The sequence below is a fragment of the Nothobranchius furzeri genome, chromosome 7, assembly GCF_043380555.1.
Source record: "Nothobranchius furzeri strain GRZ-AD chromosome 7, NfurGRZ-RIMD1, whole genome shotgun sequence".
Classification (NCBI taxonomy): Eukaryota; Metazoa; Chordata; class Actinopteri; order Cyprinodontiformes; family Nothobranchiidae; genus Nothobranchius; species Nothobranchius furzeri.
This window is the reverse complement of record NC_091747.1, coordinates 10,791,163-10,805,990: the sequence shown is the minus strand read 5'-3', so window position 1 is coordinate 10,805,990 and position 14,828 is coordinate 10,791,163.

The window sequence follows — 14,828 nt, the reverse complement described above, 5'->3', positions numbered from 1 at the left end:
CAAGTTATAAGCCCACAATGGTGTAACTGGACTACTTCTTTAAAGTGACACCAGATCCGGTGACCTTTGGGACATAATTTGATCCCCTTAGGAATGTGCGATCATCATGAAACTTTCAGATCACTTACAACTCAATAGATTCTACCTTCTTGAAACGTTTCAGCCTGATTGGACCTTGTTTTCACACAAATGGACCCAGAATGATGTGAAATTGTGCTTTGTGCAACATAATTCTGGGTGCCATTTAAAAACCGTGAGTGCTAATGACTCCACTTCTTTTTGAGGTAATAGGGGCTGTTAATTGGAGTACTTTAAAACAAACCTGACCTCTCTAGGATATTCAGAAGCCAAGTTATAAGCCCACAAATATGTAACTGGACTACTTCTTTAAAGTGACACCAGATCCGGTGACCTTTAGGACATGGTTTGAACCCCTTAGGAAAGTGCGATCATCATGAAACGTTCAGATCACTTACAACTCAATAGATTCTACCATCCTGTAACGTTTCAGCCTGATTGGACCTTGTTTTCACACAAATGAACCCAGAATGATGTGAAATTGTGCTTTGTGCAACATAATTCTGGGTGCCATTTAAAAACCATAAGTGCTAATGACTCCATTCCTTTTTGGGGTGATGGGGGCTGTTGATTGGAGTACTCTAAAACAAACCTGACCTCTTTAGGATATTCAGAAGCCAAGTTATAAGCCCACAAAGGTTTAACTGGACTACTTCTTTAAAGTGACACCAGGCCCGGTGACCTTTGGGACATGGTTTGACCCCCTATAGGAATGTGCGATCATCATGAAACGTTCAGATCACTTACAACTCAACAGATTCTACCTTCTTGTAACGTTTCAGCCTGACTGGACCTTGTTTTCACACAAATGGACCCAGAATGATGTGAAATTGTGCTTCGTGCAACATAGATCTGGGTGCCATTTAAAAACCATAAGTGCTACTGACTCCATTCCTTTTTGTGGTTGTAGGGGCTGTTGATTGGAGTACACTAAAACAAACCTGATCTCTCTAGGACATTGAGAAGCCAAGTTATAAGCCCACAAATGTGTAACTGGACTACTTCTTTAAATTGACAACAGATCCGGTGACCTCTGGGACATGGTTTGACCCCCTTAGGAAAGTGCTATCATCATGAAACGTTCAGATCACTTACAACTAAATAGATCCTACCTTCCTGTAACGTTTCAGCCCTATTGGACCTTGTTTTCACACAAATGGACCCAGAATGATGTGAAATTGTGCTTCGTGCAACATAATTCTGGGTGCCATTTAAAAACCATAAGTGTTAATGACTAAATTCCTTTTTGGGGTAATGGGGGCTGTTAATTGGAGTACTCTAAATTAAACCTGACCTCTCTAGGATATTCAGAAGCCAAGTTATAAGCCCACAAATGTGTAACTGGACTACTTCTTTAAAGTGACACCAGGCCCGGTGACCTTTGGGACATGGTTTGACCCCCTTAGGAAAGTGCAATCATCATGAAACGTTCAAATCACTTGCAACTCAATAGATTGTACCTTCCTGTAACGTTTCAGCCTGATTGGACCTTGTTTTCACACAAATGGACCCAGAATGATGTGAAATTGTGCTTCGTGCAACATAATTCTGGGTGCCATTTACAAACCATAGGTGCCAATGACTCCATTCCTTTTTGTGGCTGTAGGGGCTGTTGATTGGAGTACACCAAAACAAGCCTGACCTCTCTAGGACATTCAGAAGCCAAGTTATAAGCCCACAAAGGTGTAACTGGACTACTTCTTTAAAGTGACACCAGGCCCGGATACCTTTGGGACATGGTTTGACCCCCTATAGGAATGTGCGATCATCATGAAACGTTCAGATCACTTACAACTCAATAGATTCTACCTTCTTGTAACGTTTCAGCCTTAATGGACCTTGTTTTCACACAAATGGACCCAGAATGATGTGAAATTGTGCTTCGTGCAACATAATTCTGGGTGCCATTTACAAACCATAAGTGCTAATGACTCCATTCCTTTTTGTGGTTGTAGGGGCTGTTGATTGGAGTACACCAAAACAAACCTGATCTCTCTAGGACATTCAGAAGCCAAGTTATAAGCCCACAAAGGTGTAACTGGACTACTTCTTTAAAGTGACACCAGATCCGGTGACCTTTGGGACATAATTTGACCCCCTTAGGAATGTGCGATCATCATGAAACTTTCAGATCACTTACAACTCAATAGATTCTACCTTCTTGAAACGTTTCAGCCTGATTGGACCTTGTTTTCACACAAATGGACCCAGAATGATGTGAAATTGTGCTTTGTGCAACATAATTCTGGGTGCCATTTAAAAACCATGAGTGCTAATGACTCCATTTCTTTTTGAGGTAATAGGGGCTGTTAATTGGAGTACTCTAAAACAAACCTGACCTCTCTAGGATATTCAGAAGCCAAGTTATAAGCCCACAAATATGTAACTGGACTACTTCTTTAAAGTGACACCAGATCCGGTGACCTTTAGGACATGGTTTGAACCCCTTAGGAAAGTGCGATCATCATGAAACGTTCAGATCACTTACAACTCAATAGATTCTACCATCCTGTAACGTTTCAGCCTGATTGGACCTTGTTTTCACACAAATGAACCCAGAATGATGTGAAATTGTGCTTTGTGCAACATAATTCTGGGTGCCATTTAAAAACCATAAGTGCTAATGACTCCATTCCTTTTTGGGGTGATGGGGGCTGTTGATTGGAGTACTCTAAAACAAACCTGACCTCTTTAGGATATTCAGAAGCCAAGTTATAAGCCCACAAAGGTTTAACTGGACTACTTCTTTAAAGTGACACCAGGCCCGGTGACCTTTGGGACATGGTTTGACCCCCTATAGGAATGTGCGATCATCATGAAACGTTCAGATCACTTACAACTCAATAGATTCTACCTTCTTGTAATGTTTCAGCCTTAATGGACCTTGTTTTCACACAAATGGACCCAGAATGATGTGAAATTGTGCTTCGTGCAACATAATTCTGGGTGCCATTTACAAACCATAAGTGCTAATGACTCCATTCCTTTTTGTGGTTGTAGGGGCTGTTGATTGGAGTACACCAAAACAAACCTGATCTCTCTAGGACATTCAGAAGCCAAGTTATAAGCCCACAAAGGTGTAACTGGACTACTTCTTTAAAGTGACACCAGATCCGGTGACCTTTGGGACATAATTTGACCCCCTTAGGAATGTGCGATCATCATGAAACTTTCAGATCACTTACAACTCAGTAGATTCTACCTTCTTGAAACGTTTCAGCCTGCTTGGACGTTGTTTTCACACAAATGGACCCAGAATGATGTGAAATTGTGCTTTGTGCAACATAATTCTGGGTGCCATTTAAAAACCATGAGTGCTAATGGCTCCATTTCTTTTTGAGGTAATAGGGGCTGTTAATTGGAGTACTCTAAAACAAACCTGACCTCTCTAGGATATTCAGAAGCCAAGTTATAAGCCCACAAATATGTAACTGGACTACTTCTTTAAAGTGACACCAGATCCGGTGACCTTTAGGACATGGTTTGAACCCCTTAGGAAAGTGCGATCATCATGAAACGTTCAGATCACTTACAACTCAATAGATTCTACCATCCTGTAACGTTTCAGCCTGATTGGACCTTGTTTTCACACAAATGAACCCAGAATGATGTGAAATTGTGCTTCGTGCAACATAATTCTGGGTGCATTTAAAAACCATAAGTGCTAATGACTCCATTCCTTTTTGGGGTGATGGGGGCTGTTGATTGGAGTACTCTAAAACAAACCTGACCTCTTTAGGATATTCAGAAGCCAAGTTATAAGCCCACAAAGGTTTAACTGGACTACTTCTTTAAAGTGACACCAGGCCCGGTGACCTTTGGGACATGGTTTGACCCCCTATAGGAATGTGCGATCATCATGAAACGTTCAGATCACTTACAACTCAACAGATTCTACCTTCTTGTAACGTTTCAGCCTGACTGGACCTTGTTTTCACACAAATGGACCCAGAATGATGTGAAATTGTGCTTCGTGCAACATAGATCTGGGTGCCATTTAAAAACCATAAGTGCTACTGACTCCATTCCTTTTTGTGGTTGTAGGGGCTGTTGATTGGAGTACACTAAAACAAACCTGATCTCTCTAGGACATTGAGAAGCCAAGTTATAAGCCCACAAATGTGTAACTGGACTACTTCTTTAAATTGACAACAGATCCGGTGACCTCTGGGACATGGTTTGACCCCCTTAGGAAAGTGCTATCATCATGAAACGTTCAGATCACTTACAACTAAATAGATCCTACCTTCCTGTAACGTTTCAGCCCTATTGGACCTTGTTTTCACACAAATGGACCCAGAATGATGTGAAATTGTGCTTCGTGCAACAGAATTCTGGGTGCCATTTAAAAACCATAAGTGTTAATGACTCCATTCCTTTTTGGGGTAATGGGGGCTGTTAATTGGAGTACTCTAAATTAAAACTGACCTCTCTAGGATATTCAGAAGCCAAGTTATAAGCCCACAAAGGTGTAACTGGACTACTTCTTTAAAGTGACACCAGGCCCGGTGACCTTTGGGACATGGTTTGACCCCCTTAGGAATGTGCGATCATCATGAAACGTTCAGATCACTTACAACTCAATAGATTCTACCTTCTTCTAACGTTTCAGCCTGATTGGACCTTGTTTTCACACAAATGGACCCAGAATGATGTGAAATTGTTCTTCGTGCAACATAATTCTGGGTGCCATTTACAAACCATAAGTGCTTTTGACTCCATTCCTTTTTGTGGTTGTAGGGGCTGTTGATTGGAGTACACTAAAACAAACCTGATCTCTCTAGGACATTCAGAAGCCAAGTTATAAGCCCACAAATGTGTAACTGGACTACTTTTTTAAATTGACACCGATCCGGTGACCTTTGGGACATGGTTTTACCTCCTTAGGAAAGTGCTATCATCATGAAACGTTCAGATCACTTACAACTCAATAGATTCTACCTTCCTGTAACGTTTCAGCCTGATTGGACCTTGTTTTCACACAAATGAACCCAGAATGATGTGAAATTGTGCTTCGTGCCACATAATTCTGGGTGCCATTTAAAAACCATAAGTGCTAATGACTCCATTCCTTTTTGGGGTAATGGGGGCTGTTGATTGGAGTACTCTAAAACAAACCTGACCTCTTTAGGATATTCAGAAGCCAAGTTATAAGCCCACAAAGGTTTAACTGGACTACTTCTTTAAAGTGACACCAGGCCCGGTGACCTTTGGGACATGGTTTGACCCCCTATAGGAATGTGCGATCATCATGAAACGTTCAGATCACTTACAACTCAACAGATTCTACCTTCTTGTAACGTTTCAGCCTGACTGGACCTTTTTTTCACACAAATGGACCCAGAATGATGTGAAATTGTGCTTCGTGCAACATAGATCTGGGTGCCATTTAAAAACCATAAGTGCTAATGACTCCATTCCTTTTTGTGGTTGTAGGGGCTGTTGATTGGAGTACACTAAAACAAACCTGATCTCTCTAGGACATTGAGAAGCCACGTTATAAGCCCACAAATGTGTAACTGGACTACTTCTTTAAATTGACAACAGATCCGGTGACCTCTGGGACATGGTTTGACCCCCTTAGGAAAGTGCTATCATCATGAAACGTTCAGATCACTTACAACTAAATAGATCCTACCTTCCTGTAACGTTTCAGCCCTATTGGACCTTGTTTTCACACAAATGGACCCAGAATGATGTGAAATTGTGCTTCGTGCAACATAATTCTGGGTGCCATTTAAAAACCATAAGTGCTAATGACTCCATTCCTTTTTGTGGTTGTAGGGGCTGTTGATTGGAGTACACTAAAACAAACCTGATCTCTCTAGGACATTCAGAAGCCAAGTTATAAGCCCACAAATGTGTAACTGGACTACTTTTTTAAATTGACACCGATCCGGTGACCTTTGGGACATGGTTTTACCTCCTTAGGAAAGTGCTATCATCATGAAACGTTCAGATCAATTACAACTCAATAGATTCTACCTTCCTGTAACGTTTCAGCCTGATTGGACCTTGTTTTCACACAAATGAACCCAGAATGATGTGAAATTGTGCTTCGTGCCACATAATTCTGGGTGCCATTTACAAACCATGAGTGCTAATGACTCCATTCCTTTTTGTGGTTGTAGGGGCTGTTGATTGGAGTACACTAAAACAAACCTGATCTCTCTAGGACATTCAGAAGCCAAGTTATAAGCCCACGAATGTGTAACTGGACTACTTCTTTAAATTGACACCGATCCGGTGACCTTTGTGACATGGTTTTACCCCCTTAGGAAAGTGCTATCATCATGAAACGTTCAGATCACTTACAACTCAATAGATTCTACCTTCCTGTAACGTTTCAGCCTGATTGGACCTTGTTTTCACACAAATGAACCCAGAATGATGTGAAATTGTGCTTCGTGCAACATAATTCTGGGTGCCATTTAAAAACCATAAGTGCTAATGACTCCATTCCTTTTTGGGGTAATGGGGGCTGTTATTTGGAGTACTCTAAATTAAAACTGACCTCTCTAGGATATTCAGAAGCCAAGTTATAAGCCCACAAAGGTGTAACTGGACTACTTCTTTAAAGTGACACCAGGCCCGGTGACCTTTGGGACATGGTTTGACCCCCTTAGGAATGTGCGATCATTATGAAACGTTCAGATCACTTACAACTCAATAGATTCTACCTTCTTGTAACGTTTCAACCTGATTGGACCTTGTTTTCACACAAATGGACCCAGAATGATGTGAAATTGTGCTTCGTGCAACATAATTCTGGGTGCCATTTACAAACCATAAGTGCTTTTGACTCCATTCCTTTTTGTGGCTGTAGGGGCTGTTGATTGGAGTACACTAAAACAAGCCTGACCTCTCTAGGACATTCAGAAGCCAAGTTATAAGCCCACAAAGGTGTAACTGGACTACTTCTTTAAAGTGACACCAGGCCCGGTGACCTTTGGGACATGGTTTGACCCCCTATAGGAATGTGCGATCATCATGAAACGTTCAGATCACTTACAACTCAATAGATTCTACCTTCTTGTAACGTTTCAGCCTGAATGGACCTTGTTTTCACACAAATGGACCCAGAATGATGTGAAATTGTGCTTCGTGCAACATAATTCTGGGTGCCATTTACAAACCATAAGTGCTAATGACTCCATTCCTTTTTGTGGTTGTAGGGGCTGTTGATTGGAGTACTCTGAAACAAACCTGATCACTCTAGGACATTCAGAAGCCACGTTATAAGCCCACAAATGTGTAACTGGACTACTTCTTTAAATTGACACCGATCCGGTGACCTTTGGGACATGGTTTGACCCCCTTAGGAAAGTGCTATCATCATGAAACGTTCAGATCACTTACAACTCAATAGATTCTACCTTCTTGTAATGTTTCAGCCTGATTGGACCTTGTTTTCACACAAATGGACCCAGAATGATGTGAAATTGTGCTTCGTGCAACATAATTCTGGGTGCCATTTAAAAACCATAAGTGTTAATGACTAAATTCCTTTTTGGGGTAATGGGGGCTGTTAATTGGAGTACTCTAAATTAAACCTGACCTCTCTAGGATATTCAGAAGCCAAGTTATAAGCCCACAAATGTGTAACTGGACTACTTCTTTAAAGTGACACCAGGCCCGGTGACCTTTGGGACATGGTATGACCCCCTTAGGAAAGTGCTATCATCATGAAACGTTCAGATCACTTACAACTCAATAGATTCTACCTTCCTGTAACGTTTCAGCCTGATTGGACCTTGTTTTAACACAAATGGACCCAGAATGATGTGAAATTGTGCTTCGTGCAACATAATTCTGGGATCCATTTACAAACCATAAGTGCCAATGACTCCATTCCTTTTTGTGGCTGTAGGGGCTGTTGATTGGAGTACACTAAAACAAGCCTGACCTCTCTAGGACATTCAGAAGCCAAGTTATAAGCCCACAAAGGTGTAACTGGACTACTTCTTTAAAGTGACACCAGGCCCGGATACCTTTGGGACATGGTTTGACCCCCTATAGGAATGTGCGATCATCATGAAACGTTCAGATCACTTACAACTCAATAGATTCTACCTTCTTGTAACGTTTCAGCCTTAATGGACCTTGTTTTCACACAAATGGACCCAGAATGATGTGAAATTGTGCTTCGTGCAACATAATTCTGGGTGCCATTTACAAACCATAAGTGCTAATGACTCCATTCCTTTTTGTGGTTGTAGGGGCTGTTGATTGGAGTACACCAAAACAAACCTGATCTCTCTAGGACATTCAGAAGCCAAGTTATAAGCCCACAAAGGTGTAACTGGACTACTTCTTTAAAGTGACACCAGATCCGGTGACCTTTGGGACATAACTTGACCCCCTTAGGAATGTGCGATCATCATCAAACTTTCAGATCACTTACAACTCAATAGATTCTACCTTCTTGTAACGTTTCAGCCTTAATGGACCTTGTTTTCACACAAATGGACCCAGAATGATGTGAAATTGTGCTTCGTGCAACATAATTCTGGGTGCCATTTACAAACCATAAGTGCTAATGACTCCATTCCTTTTTGTGGTTGTAGGGGCTGTTGATTGGAGTACACTAAAACAAACCTGATCTCTCTAGGACATTCAGAAGCCAAGTTATAAGCCCACAAAGGTGTAACTGGACTACTTCTTTAAAGTGACACCAGGCCCGGTGACCTTTGGGACATGGTTTGACCCCCTATAGGAATGTGCGATCATCATGAAACGTTCATATCACTTACAACTCAATAGATTCTACCTTCTTGTAACGTTTCAGCCTGATTGGACCTTGTTTTCACACAAATCGACCCAGAATGATGTGAAATTGTGCTTCGTGCAACATAATTCTGGGTGCCATTTACAAACCATAAGTGCTAATGACTCCATTCTTTTTTGTGGTTGTAGGGGCTGTTGATTGGAGTACACTAAAACAAACCTGATCTCTCTAGGACATTCAGAAGCCAAGTTATAAGCCCACAAATGTGTAACTGGACTACTTCTTTAAAGTGACACCAGGCCCGGTGACCTTTGGGACATGGTTTGACCCCCTTAGGAAAGTGCTATCATCATGAAACGTTCAGATCACTTACAACTCAATAGATTCTACCTTCCTGTAACGTTTCAGCCTGATTGGACCTTGTTTTCACACAAATGGACCCAGAATGATGTGAAATTGTGCTTCGTGCAACATAATTCTGGGTGCCATTTAAAAACCATAAGTGTTAATGACTAAATTCTTTTTTGGGGTAATGGGGGCTGTTAATTGGAGTACTCTAAATTAAACCTGACCTCTCTAGGATATTCAGAAGCCAAGTTATAAGCCCACAAATGTGTAACTGGACTACTTCTTTAAAGTGACACCAGGCCCGGTGACCTTTGGGACATGGTTTGACCCCCTTAGGAAAGTGCTATCATCATGAAACGTTCAGATCACTTACAACTCAATAGATTCTACCTTCCTGTAACGTTTCAGCCTGATTGGACCTTTTTTTCACACAAATGGACCCAGAATGATGTGAAATTGTGCTTCGTGCAACATAATTCTGGGTGCCATTTACAAACCATAAGTGCCAATGACTCCATTCCTTTTTGTGGCTGTAGGGGCTGTTGATTGGAGTACACTAAAACAAGCCTGACCTCTCTAGGACATTCAGAAGCCAAGTTATAAGCCCACAAAGGTGTAACTGGACTACTTCTTTAAAGTGACACCAGGCCCGGATACCTTTGGGACATGGTTTGACCCCCTATAGGAATGTGCGATCATCATGAAACGTTCAGATCACTTACAACTCAATAGATTCTACCTTCTTGTAACGTTTCAGCCTTAATGGACCTTGTTTTCACACAAATGGACCCAGAATGATGTGAAATTGTGCTTCGTGCAACATAATTCTGGGTGCCATTTACAAACCATAAGTGCTAATGACTCCATTCCTTTTTGTGGTTGTAGGGGCTGTTGATTGGAGTACACCAAAACAAACCTGATCTCTCTAGGACATTCAGAAGCCAAGTTATAAGCCCACAAAGGTGTAACTGGACTACTTCTTTAAAGTGACACCAGATCCGGTGACCTTTGGGACATAACTTGACCCCCTTAGGAATGTGCGATCATCATGAAACGTTCAGATCACTTACAACTCAATAGATTCTACCTTCTTGTAACGTTTCAGCCTGATTAGACCTTGTTTTCACACAAATGGACCCAGAATGATGTGAAATTGTGCTTCGTGCAACATAATTCTGGGTGCCATTTACAAACCATAAGTGCTAATGACTCCATTCCTTTTTGTGGTTGTAGGGGCTGTTGATTGGAGTACACTAAAACAAACCTGATCTCTCTAGGACATTCAGAAGCCAATTTATAAGCCCACAAAGGTGTAACTGGACTACTTCTTTAAAGTGACACCAGGCCCGGTGACCTTTGGGACATGGTTTGACCCCCTATAGGAATGTGCGATCATCATGAAACGTTCATATCACTTACAACTCAATAGATTCTACCTTCTTGTAACGTTTCAGCCTGATTGGACCTTGTTTTCACACAAATCGACCCAGAATGATGTGAAATTGTGCTTCGTGCAACATAATTCTGGGTGCCATTTACAAACCATAAGTGCTAATGACTCCATTCTTTTTTGTGCTTGTAGGGGCTGTTGATTGGAGTACACTAAAAGAAACCTGATCTCTCTAGGACATTCAGAAGCCAAGTTATAAGCCCACAAATGTGTAACTGGACTACTTCTTTAAAGTGACACCAGATCCGGTGACTTTTGGGACATGGTTTGACCCACTTAGGAATGTGAGATCATCATGAAACGTTCAGATCACTTACAACTCAATAGATTATACCTTCTTGTAACGTTTCAGCCTTAATGGACCTTGTTTTCACACAAATGGACCCAGAATGATGTGAAATTGTGCTTCGTGCAACATAATTCTGGGTGCCATTTAAAAACCATAAGTGCTAATGACTCCATTCCTTTTTGTGGTTGTAGGGGCTGTTGATTGGAGTACACCAAAACAAACCTGATCTCTCTAGGACATTCAGAAGCCAAGTTATAAGCCCACAAAGGTGTAACTGGACTACTTCTTTAAAGTGACACCAGATCCGGTGACCTTTGGGACATAACTTGACCCCCTTAGGAATGTGCGATCATCATCAAACTTTCAGATCACTTACAACTCAATAGATTCTACCTTCTTGTAACGTTTCAGCCTTAATGGACCTTGTTTTCACACAAATGGACCCAGAATGATGTGAAATTGTGCTTCGTGCAACATAATTCTGGGTGCCATTTACAAACCATAAGTGCTAATGACTCCATTCCTTTTTGTGGTTGTAGGGGCTGTTGATTGGAGTACACTAAAACAAACCTGATCTCTCTAGGACATTCAGAAGCCAAGTTATAAGCCCACAAAGGTGTAACTGGACTACTTCTTTAAAGTGACACCAGGCCCGGTGACCTTTGGGACATGGTTTGACCCCCTATAGGAATGTGCGATCATCATGAAACGTTCATATCACTTACAACTCAATAGATTCTACCTTCTTGTAACGTTTCAGCCTGATTGGACCTTGTTTTCACACAAATCGACCCAGAATGATGTGAAATTGTGCTTCGTGCAACATAATTCTGGGTGCCATTTACAAACCATAAGTGCTAATGACTCCATTCTTTTTTGTGGTTGTAGGGGCTGTTGATTGGAGTACACTAAAACAAACCTGATCTCTCTAGGACATTCAGAAGCCAAGTTATAAGCCCACAAATGTGTAACTGGACTACTTCTTTAAAGTGACACCAGGCCCGGTGACCTTTGGGACATGGTTTGACCCCCTTAGGAAAGTGCTATCATCATGAAACGTTCAGATCACTTACAACTCAATAGATTCTACCTTCCTGTAACGTTTCAGCCTGATTGGACCTTGTTTTCACACAAATGGACCCAGAATGATGTGAAATTGTGCTTCGTGCAACATAATTCTGGGTGCCATTTACAAACCATAAGTGCCAATGACTCCATTCCTTTTTGTGGCTGTAGGGGCTGTTGATTGGAGTACACTAAAACAAGCCTGACCTCTCTAGGACATTCAGAAGCCAAGTTATAAGCCCACAAAGGTGTAACTGGACTACTTCTTTAAAGTGACACCAGGCCCAGATACCTTTGGGACATGGTTTGACCCCCTTAGGAAAGTGCTATCATCATGAAACGTTCAGATCACTTACAACTCAATAGATTCTACCTTCCTGTAACGTTTCAGCCTGATTGGACCTTGTTTTCACACAAATGGACCCAGAATGATGTGAAATTGTGCTTCGTGCAACATAATTCTGGGTGCCATTTAAAAACCATAAGTGTTAATGACTAAATTATTTTTTGGGGTAATGGGGGCTGTTAATTGGAGTACTCTAAATTAAACCTGACCTCTCTAGGATATTCAGAAGCCAAGTTATAAGCCCACAAATGTGTAACTGGACTACTTCTTTAAAGTGACACCAGGCCCGGTGACCTTTGGGACATGGTTTGACCCCCTTAGGAAAGTGCTATCATCATGAAACGTTCGGATCACTTACAACTCAATAGATTCTACCTTCCTGTAACGTTTCAGCCTGATTGGACCTTGTTTTCACACAAATGGACCCAGAATGATGTGAAATTGTGCTTCGTGCAACATAATTCTGGGTGCCATTTACAAACCATAAGTGCCAATGACTCCATTCCTTTTTGTGGCTGTAGGGGCTGTTGATTGGAGTACACTAAAACAAGCCTGACCTCTCGAGTACATTCAGAAGCCAAGTTATAAGCCCACAAAGGTGTAACTGGACTACTTCTTTAAAGTGACACCAGGCCCGGATACCTTTGGGACATGGTTTGACCCCCTATAGGAATGTGCGATCATCATGAAACGTTCAGATCACTTACAACTCAATAGATTCTACCTTCTTGTAACGTTTCAGCCTGATTGGACCTTGTTTTCACACAAATCGACCCAGAATGATGTGAAATTGTGCTTCGTGCAACATAATTCTGGGTGCCATTTACAAACCATAAGTGCTAATGACTCCATTCTTTTTTGTGGTTGTAGGGGCTGTTGATTGGAGTACACTAAAACAAACCTGATCTCTCTAGGACATTCAGAAGCCAAGTTATAAGCCCACAAATGTGTAACTGGACTACTTCTTTAAAGTGACACCAGATCCGGTGACTTTTGGGACATGGTTTGACCCACTTAGGAATGTGAGATCATCATGAAACGTTCAGATCACTTACAACTCAATAGATTATACCTTCTTGTAACGTTTCAGCCTTAATGGACCTTGTTTTCACACAAATGGACCCAGAATGATGTGAAATTGTGCTTCGTGCAACATAATTCTGGGTGCAATTTAAAAACCATAAGTGCTAATGACTCCATTCCTTTTTGTGGTTGTAGGGGCTGTTGATTGGAGTACACCAAAACAAACCTGATCTCTCTAGGACATTCAGAAGCCAAGTTATAAGCCCACAAAGGTGTAACTGGACTACTTCTTTAATGTGACACCAGATCCGGTTACCTTTGGGACATAACTTGACCCCCTTAGGAACGTGCGATCATCATCAAACTTTCAGATCACTTACAACTCAATAGATTCTACCTTCTTGTAACGTTTCAGCCTTAATGGACCTTGTTTTCACACAAATGGACCCAGAATGATGTGAAATTGTGCTTCGTGCAACATAATTCTGGGTGCCATTTACAAACCATAAGTGCTAATGACTCCATTCCTTTTTGTGGTTGTAGGGGCTGTTGATTGGAGTACACTAAAACAAACCTGATCTCTCTAGGACATTCAGAAGCCAAGTTATAAGCCCACAAAGGTGTAACTGGACTACTTCTTTAAAGTGACACCAGGCCCGGTGACCTTTGGGACATGGTTTGACCCCCTATAGGAATGTGCGATCATCATGAAACGTTTATATCACTTACAACTCAATAGATTCTACCTTCTTGTAACGTTTCAGCCTGATTGGACCTTGTTTTCACACAAATCGACCCAGAATGATGTGAAATTGTGCTTCGTGCAACATAATTCTGGGTGCCATTTACAAACCATAAGTGCTAATGACTCCATTCTTTTTTGTGGTTGTAGGGGCTGTTGATTGGAGTACACTAAAACAAACCTGATCTCTCTAGGACATTCAGAAGCCAAGTTATAAGCCCACAAATGTGTAACTGGACTACTTCTTTAAAGTGACACCAGGCCCGGTGACCTTTGGGACATGGTTTGACCCCCTTAGGAAAGTGCTATCATCATGAAACGTTCAGATCACTTACAACTCAATAGATTCTACCTTCCTGTAACGTTTCAGCCTGATTGGACCTTGTTTTCACACAAATGGACCCAGAATGATGTGAAATTGTGCTTCGTGCAACATAATTCTGGGTGCCATTTACAAACCATAAGTGCCAATGACTCCATTCCTTTTTGTGGCTGTAGGGGCTGTTGATTGGAGTACACTAAAACAAGCCTGACCTCTCTAGGACATTCAGAAGCCAAGTTATAAGCCCACAAAGGTGTAACTGGACTACTTCTTTAAAGTGACACCAGGCCCGGATACCTTTGGGACATGGTTTGACCCCCTTAGGAAAGGGCTATCATCATGAAACGTTCAGATCACTTACAACTCAATAGATTCTACCTTCCTGTAACGTTTCAGCCTGATTGGACCTTGTTTTCACACAAATGGACCCAGAATGA